Below are 8,456 nucleotides of genomic sequence, written 5' to 3' on the forward strand. Positions count from 1 at the left end.
CCCACTCGGTAATGCATCATCATAATGAGCTCAGAGTGACCAAGTGTCTGGTCACGGGATCATGCATTACGGTACGAGTAAAGTGACTTGCCGGTAACGAGATTGAACGAGGTATTGGGATACCGACGATCGAATCTCGGGCAAGTAACATATCGATAGACAAAGGGAATAGCGTACGGGATTGATTAAATCCTCGACATCGTGGTTCATCCGATGAGATCATCGTGGAGCATGTGGGAGCCAACATGGGTATCCAGATCCCGCTGTTGGTTATTGAACGGAGAGTCGTCTCGGTCATGTCTGCTTGTCTCCCGAACCCGTAGGGTCTACACACTTAAGGTTCGGTGACGCTAGGGTTATGAAGATATGTATATGCAGAAACCCGAATGTTGTTCGGAGTCCCGGATGAGATCCCGGACGTCACGAGGAGTTCCGGAATGGTCCGGAGGTAAAGAATTATATATAGGAAGTGCTATTTCGGGCATCGGGACAAGTTTCGGGGTTATCGGTATTGTACCGGGACCACCGGAAGGGTCCCGGGGGTCCACCGGGTGGGACCACCTGTCTCGGGGGGCCACATGGGCTGTAGGGGGTGCGCCTTGGCCTAGATGGGCCAAGGGCACCAGCCCCTATAGGCCCATGCGCCTAGGGTTTCCACCATGGAAGAGTCCATGTGGTGGAAGGCACCCCTAGGTGCCTTGGGGGGGAGGGAAACCTCCCCTTGGCCGCCGCCCCCCTAGTAGATGCCATCTACTAGGGCCAGCGCCCCCCCTTGGCACCCCTATATATAGTGGGGGGGAGAGGAGGGATTTCACACCAGCCCCTGGCGCCTCCATCTTCCCCGTTACGTCTCTCCCTCGTAGTCTCGGCGAAGCCCTGCTGCTGTGACGCCCTGCATCCACCACCACGCCGTTGTGCTGCTGGATCTTCATCAACCTCTCCTTCCCCCTTGCTGGATCAAGAAGGAGGAGACGTTTCCCGTCCCGTACGTGTGTTGAACGCGGAGGTGCCGTCCGTTCGGTGCTGGTCATCGGTGATTTGGATCACGTCGAGTACGACTACATCATCACCGTTCTTTTGAACGCTTCCGTGAGCGATCTACAAAGGTATGTAGATGCATCTAATCACTCGTTGCTAGATGAACTCCTAGATGATCTTGGTGAGACGAGTAGGAAATTTTTTGTTTTCTGCAACGTTCCCCAACAGTGGCATCATGAGCTAGGTCTATGCGTAGTTCTTCTTGCGCGAGTAGAATACAATTTGTTGTGGGCGTCGATTTGTCAACTTTCTTGCCGTTACTAGTCCTTTCTTGCTTCAGCGGTATTGTGGGATGAAGCGGCCCGGACCAACCTTACACGTACGCTTACGTGAGACCGGTTCCACCGACTAACATGCACTAGTTGCATAAGGTGGCTGGCGGGTGTCTGTCTCTCCTACTTTAGTTGGAGCGGAATCGATGAACAGGGTCCTTATGAAGGGTAAATAGAAGTTGACAAATCACGTTGTGGCTTTAACGTAGGTAAGAAAACGTTCTTGCTAGAACCCTAATTCAGCCACGTAAAACTTGCAACAATAATTAGAGGACGTCTAACTTGTTTTTGTAGCAAGTGGTTTGTGATATGATATGGCCAAAGTTGTGATGAATGATGAATGATCTATATGTGATGTATGAGATGTTCATGCTATTGTAATAGGATTCACGACTTGCATGTCGATGAGTATGACAACCGGCAGGAGCCATAGGAGTTGTCTTTATTCTTTTATATGACCTGCGTGTCATCAAGAAACGCCACGTAAATTACTTTACTTTATTGCTAAACGCGTTAGCCATAGTAGTAGAAGTAATAGTTGGCGAGCAACTTCATGGAGACACGATGATGGAGATCATGATGATGGAGATCATGGTGTCAAGCCGGTGACAAGATGATCATGGAGCCCCAAGATGGAGATCAAAGGAGCTATGTGATAATTGGCCATATCATGTCACGTTTATTATTTGATTGCATGTGATGTTTATCATGTTTTGCATCTTGTTTACTTAGAACGACGTTAGTAAATAAGGTGATCCCTCATACTAATTTCAAGAAGTGTTCCCCCTAACTGTGCACCGTTGCGACAGTTCGCTGTTTCAAAACACCACGTGATGATCGGGTGTTTTATTCAGACGTTCAAATACAACGGGTGTAAGACAGATTTACACATGCAAACACTTAGGTTGACTTGACGAGCCTAGCATGTACAGACATGGCCTCGGAACACAGAAGACCGAAAGGTCGAGCATGAGTCGTATAGTAGATACGATCAACATGAAGATGTTCACCGATGTTGACTAGTCCGTCTCACGTGATGATCGGACACGGTCTAGTTAACTCGGATCATGTAATACTTAGATGACTAGAGGGATGTCTAATCTAAGTGGGAGTTCATTAATAATTTGATTAGTTGAACTTAATTATCATGAACTTAGTCTAAATATTTTACAATATGTCTTGTAGATTAAATGGCCAACGTAGTCCTCAACTTCAACGCGTTCCTAGAGAAAACCAAGCTGAAAGACGATGGCAGCAACTATACGGACTGGGTCCGGAACCTGAGGATCATCCTCATAGCTGCCAAGAAAGATTATGTCCTACAAGCACCGCTTGGTGACGCACCCGTTCTCCCTGCAGAACAAGATGTTATGAACGCTTGGCAGGCACGTTCCGATGACTACTCCCTCGTTCAGTGCGGCATGCTTTACAGCCTAGAGCCGGGGCTCCAAAAGCGTTTTGAGAGACATGGAGCATATGAGATGTTCGAAGAGCTGAAAATGGTTTTCCAAGCTCATGCCCGGGTCGAGAGATATGAAGTCTCCGACAAATTCTTCAGCTGTAAGATGGAGGAAAACAGTTATGTCAGTGAGCACATACTCACTATGTCTGGGTTGCATAACCGCTTGACTCAGCTGGGAGTTAATCTCCCGGATGATGCGGTCATTGACAGAATCCTCCAGTCGCTTCCACCAAGCTACAAGAGCTTTGTGATGAACTTCAATATGCAGGGGATGGAAAAGACCATTCCTGAAGTATTTGCTATGCTGAAATCAGCAGAGGTAGAAGTCAGGAAAGAACATCAAGTGTTGATGGTCAATAAAACCACTAAGTTCAAGAAAGGCAAGGGTAAAAAGAGCTTCAAGAAGGACGGCAAGGGGATTGCCGCGCCCGGCAAGCAAGCTGCCGGGAAGAAGCCAAAGAATGGACCCAAGCCCGAGACTGAGTGCTTTTATTGCAAGGGAAGCGGTCACTGGAAGCGGAACTGCCCTAAGTACTTAGCGGATAAGAAGGCCGGCAAAACCAAAGGTATATGTGATATACATGTAATTGATGTGTACCTTACTAGTGCCCGTAGTGGCTCCTGGGTATTTGATACCGGTGCAGTTGCTCACATTTGTAACTCAAAGCAGGGGCTGCGGAATAAGCGGAAACTGGCAAAGGACGAGGTGACGATGCGCGTCGAGAATGGTTCCAAGGTCAATGTGATCGCCGTCGGCACGCTACCTCTGCATCTCCCTTCGGGATTAGTTTTAAACCTTAATAATTGTTATTTAGTGCCAGCTTTGAGCATGAACATTGTATCGGGATCTCGTTTAATTCGAGATGGCTACTCTTTTAAATCTGAGAATAATGGTTGTTCCATTTTTATGAGAGATATGTTTTATGGTCATGCTCCTATGGTGAATGGTTTATTCTTTATGAATCTCAAACGTGATGCTACACATGTTCATAATGTGAGTACCAAAAGAAGTAAGGTTGATAATGATAGTCCCACATACTTGTGGCACTGCCGCCTTGGTCACATAGGTGTCAAACGCATGAAGAAGCTCCATGCTGATGGACTTTTAGAGTCTCTTGATTATGAATCATTTGACACGTGAGAACCATGCCTTATGGGTAAAATGACCAAGACTCCGTTCTCAGGAACAATGGAGCGAGCAACCGACTTATTGGAAATCATACATACTGATGTGTGCGGTCCGATGAGTGTTGAGGCTCGCGGTGGCTATCGTTATGTTCTCACCCTCACTGATGATTTAAGTAGGTATGGGTATATCTACTTAATGAAACACAAGTCTGAAACCTTTGAAAAGTTCAAGGAATTTCAGAGTAAGGTTGAAAATCAACCTGACAGGAAAATCAAGTTTCTACGATCAGATCGTGGAGGAGAATACTTGAGTCACGAGTTTGGGGCACACTTAAGAAAATGTGGAATAGTTTCACAACTCACGCCGCCTGGAACACCTCAGCGTAATGGTGTGTTCGAACGTCGTAATCGCACTCTGTTAGATATGGTGCGATCTATGATGTCTCTTACCGATTTACCGCTTTCTTTTTGGGGCTATGCTTTAGAGACTGCCGCATTCACTTTAAATAGGGCTCCGTCGAAATCCGTTGAGACGACACCGTATGAATTATGGTTTGGGAAGAAACCTAAGCTGTCGTTTCTAAAAGTTTGGGGATGCGATGCTTATGTCAAGAAACTTCAACCTGAAAAGCTCGAACCCAAATCGGAAAAATGCGTCTTCATAGGGTACCCAAAAGAAACTATTGGGTACACCTTCTACCTCAGATCCGAAGGCAAGATCTTTGTTGCCAAGAATGGGTCCTTTCTGGAGAAAGAGTTTCTCTCGAAAGAAGTAAGTGGGAGGAAAGTAGAGCTTGATGAAGTATTACCTCTTGAACCGGAAAATGGCGCAACTCAAGAAAATGTTCCTGAGGTGCCTGCACCGACTAGAGAGGAAGTTAATGACAATGATCAAGATACTTCTGATCAAGCCCCTACTGAAATTCGAAGGTCCACAAGGACACGTTCCGCACTAGAGTGGTACGGCAACCCTGTCTTGGAAATCATGCTGTTAGACAACGGTGAACCTTCGAACTATGAAGAAGCGATGGCGGGCCCGGATTCCGACAAATGGCTAGAAGCCATGAAATCCGAGATAGGATCCATGTATGAAAACGAAGTATGGACTTTGACTGACTTGCCCATTGAGCGGCGAGCCATAGAAAATAAATGGATCTTTAAGAAGAAGACAGACGCGGATGGTAATGTGACCATCTATAAAGCTCGGCTTGTCGCTAAGGGTTATCGACAAGTTCAAGGGGTTGACTACGATGAGACTTTCTCACCGGTAGCGAAGCTGAAGTCCGTCCGAATCATGTTAGCAATTGCCGCATTCTATGATTACGAAATATGGCAAATGGACGTCAAAACGGCATTCCTTAATGGTTTCCTTAAGGAAGAATTGTATATGATGCAGCCGGAAGGTTTTGTCGATCCTAAGAATGTTGACAAAGTATGCAAGCTCCAACGCTCGATTTATGGGCTGGTGCAAGCATCTCGGAGTTGGAACATTCGCTTTGATGAGATGATCAAAGCGTTTGGGTTTACACAGACTTATGGAGAAGCCTGCGTTTACAAGAAAGTGAGTGGGAGCTCTGTAGCATTTCTCATATTATATGTAGATGACATACTGTTGATGGGAAATGATATAGAACTCTTGCACAACATCAAGGCCTACTTGAATAAAAGTTTTTCAATGAAGGACCTTGGAGAAGCTGCTTATATATTAGGCATCAAAATCTATAGAGATAGATCGAGACGCCTCATAGGTCTTTCACAAAGCACATACCTTGATAAGATATTGAAGAAGTTCAATATGGATCCATCCAAGAAGGGGTTCTTGCCTGTGTTACAAGGTATGAAATTGAGCTCAGCTCAATGTCCGACCACGGCAGAAGATATAGAAGAGATGAGCGTCATCCCCTATGCCTCAGCCATAGGTTCTATTATGTATGCCATGCTGTGTACCAGACCTGATGTTAACCTTGCCGTCAGTTTGGTAGGAAGGTACCAAAGTAATCCCGGCAAAGAACACTGGATAGCGGTCAAGAATATCCTGAAGTACCTGAAAAGGACTAAGGAAATGTTTCTCGTTTATGGAGGTGACGAAGAGCTCGTCGTAAAGGGTTACGTCGACGCTAGCTTCGACACAGATCTGGATGACTCTAAGTCACAAACCGGATACGTGTATATTTTGAATGGTGGGGCAGTAAGCTGGTGCAGTTGCAAGCAAAGCGTCGTGGCGGGATCTACATGTGAAGCGGAGTACATGGCAGCCTCGGAGGCAGCACATGAAGCAATATAGGTGAAGGAGTTCATCACCGACCTAGGAGTCATACCCAATGCATCGGGGCCGATCAAGCTCTTCTGTGACAACACTGGAGCTATTGCACTTGCCAAGGAGCCCAGGTTTCACAAGAAGACAAGGCACATCAAGCGTCGCTTCAACTCCATTCGTGAAAATGTTCAAGATGGAGACATAGAGATTTGTAAAGTACATACGGACCTGAATGTAGCAGATCCGTTGACTAAACCTCTCCCTAGAGCAAAACATGATCAACACCAGAATTCCATGGGTGTTCGATTCATCACAATGTAACTAGATTATTGACTCTAGTGCAAGTGGGAGACTGTTGGAAATATGCCCTAGAGGCAATAATAAAAGCATTATTATTATATTTCTTTGTTCATGATAATTGTCTTTATTCATGCTATAATTGTATTATCCGGAAATCGTAATACATGTGTGAATAACAGACACCAACCTGTCCCTAGTGAGCCTCTAGTTGACTAGCTCGTTGATCAACAGATAGTCATGGTTTCCTGACTATGGACACTGGATGTCATTGATAACGAGATCACATCATTGGGAGAATGATGTGATGGACAAGACCCAATCCTAAACATAGCACAAGATCGTATAGTTCGTTTGCTAGAGTTTTCCAATGTCAAAGTATCTTTTCCTTAGACCATGAGATCGTGTAACTCCCGGATACCGTAGGAGTGCTTTGGGTGTGCCAAACGTCACAACGTAACTGGGTGACTATAAAGGTAGACTACGGGTATCTCCGAAAGTGTCTGTTGGGTGACATGGATCAAGACTGGGATTTGTCACTCCGTATGACGGAGAGGTATCACTGGGCCCACTCGGTAATGCATCATCATAATGAGCTCAGAGTGACCAAGTGTCTGGTCACGGGATCATGCATTACGGTACGAGTAAAGTGACTTGCCGGTAACGAGATTGAACGAGGTATTGGGATACCGACGATCGAATCTCGGGCAAGTAACATATCGATAGACAAAGGGAATAGCGTACGGGATTGATTAAATCCTCGACATCGTGGTTCATCCGATGAGATCATCATGGAGCATGTGGGAGCCAACATGGGTATCCAGATCCCGCTGTTGGTTATTGACCGGAGAGTCGTCTCGGTCATGTCTGCTTGTCTCCCGAACCCGTAGGGTCTACACACTTAAGGTTCGGTGATGCTAGGGTTATGAAGATATGTATATGCAGAAACCCGAATGTTGTTCGGAGTCCCGGATGAGATCCCGGACGTCACGAGGAGTTCCGGAATGGTCCGGAGGTAAAGAATTATATATAGGAAGTGCTATTTCGGGCATCGGGACAAGTTTCGGGGTTATCGGTATTGTACCGGGACCACCGAAAGGGTCCCGGGGGTCCACCGGATGGGACCACCTGTCCCGGGGGGGCACATGGGCTGTAGGGGGTGCGCCTTGGCCTAGATGGGCCAAGGGCACCAGCCCCTATAGGCCCATGCGCCTAGGGTTTCCACCATGGAAGAGTCCATGTGGTGGAAGGCACCCCTAGGTGCCTTGGGGGGGAGGGAAACCTCCCCTTGGCCGCCGCCCCCCCTAGTAGATGCCATCTACTAGGGCCGGCGCCCCCCCTTGGCACCCCTATATATAGTGGGGGGGAGAGGAGGGATTTCACACCAGCCCCTGGCGCCTCCATCTTCCCCGTTACGTCTCTCCCTCGTAGTCTCGGCGAAGCCCTGCTGCTGTGACGCCCTGCATCCACCACCACGCCGTCGTGCTGCTGGATCTTCATCAACCTCTCCTTCCCCCTTGCTGGATCAAGAAGGAGGAGACGTTTCCCGTCCCGTACGTGTGTTGAACGCGGAGGTGCCGTCCGTTCGGCGCTGGTCATCGGTGATTTGGATCACGTCGAGTACGACTACATCATCACCGTTCTTTTGAACGCTTCCGTGAGCGATCTACAAAGGTATGTAGATGCATCTAATCACTCGTTGCTAGATGAACTCCTAGATGATCTTGGTGAGACGAGTAGGAAAATTTTTGTTTTCTGCAACGTTCCCCAACACTCCACTCGGTAGGATTTTTCAAACTTAGGCGAGTGCTGACTGCAGCTAAGTCTCTTCGTAAGAGAACTTAGGCGAGTGCTGGACTGCAGCTAAGCCCCCGAGTGGGAGGTTTGCTCTTCACTCGGTAGGATTTTTCAAACTTAGGCGAGTGCTGACTGCAGCTAAGTCTCTTCGTAGGAGAACTTAGGCGAGTGCTGGACTGCAGCTAAGCCCCCGAGTGGGAGGTTT

This window comes from Triticum dicoccoides, chromosome 2A, assembly GCF_002162155.2.
Source record: "Triticum dicoccoides isolate Atlit2015 ecotype Zavitan chromosome 2A, WEW_v2.0, whole genome shotgun sequence".
NCBI classification, from domain to species: domain Eukaryota; kingdom Viridiplantae; phylum Streptophyta; class Magnoliopsida; order Poales; family Poaceae; genus Triticum; species Triticum dicoccoides.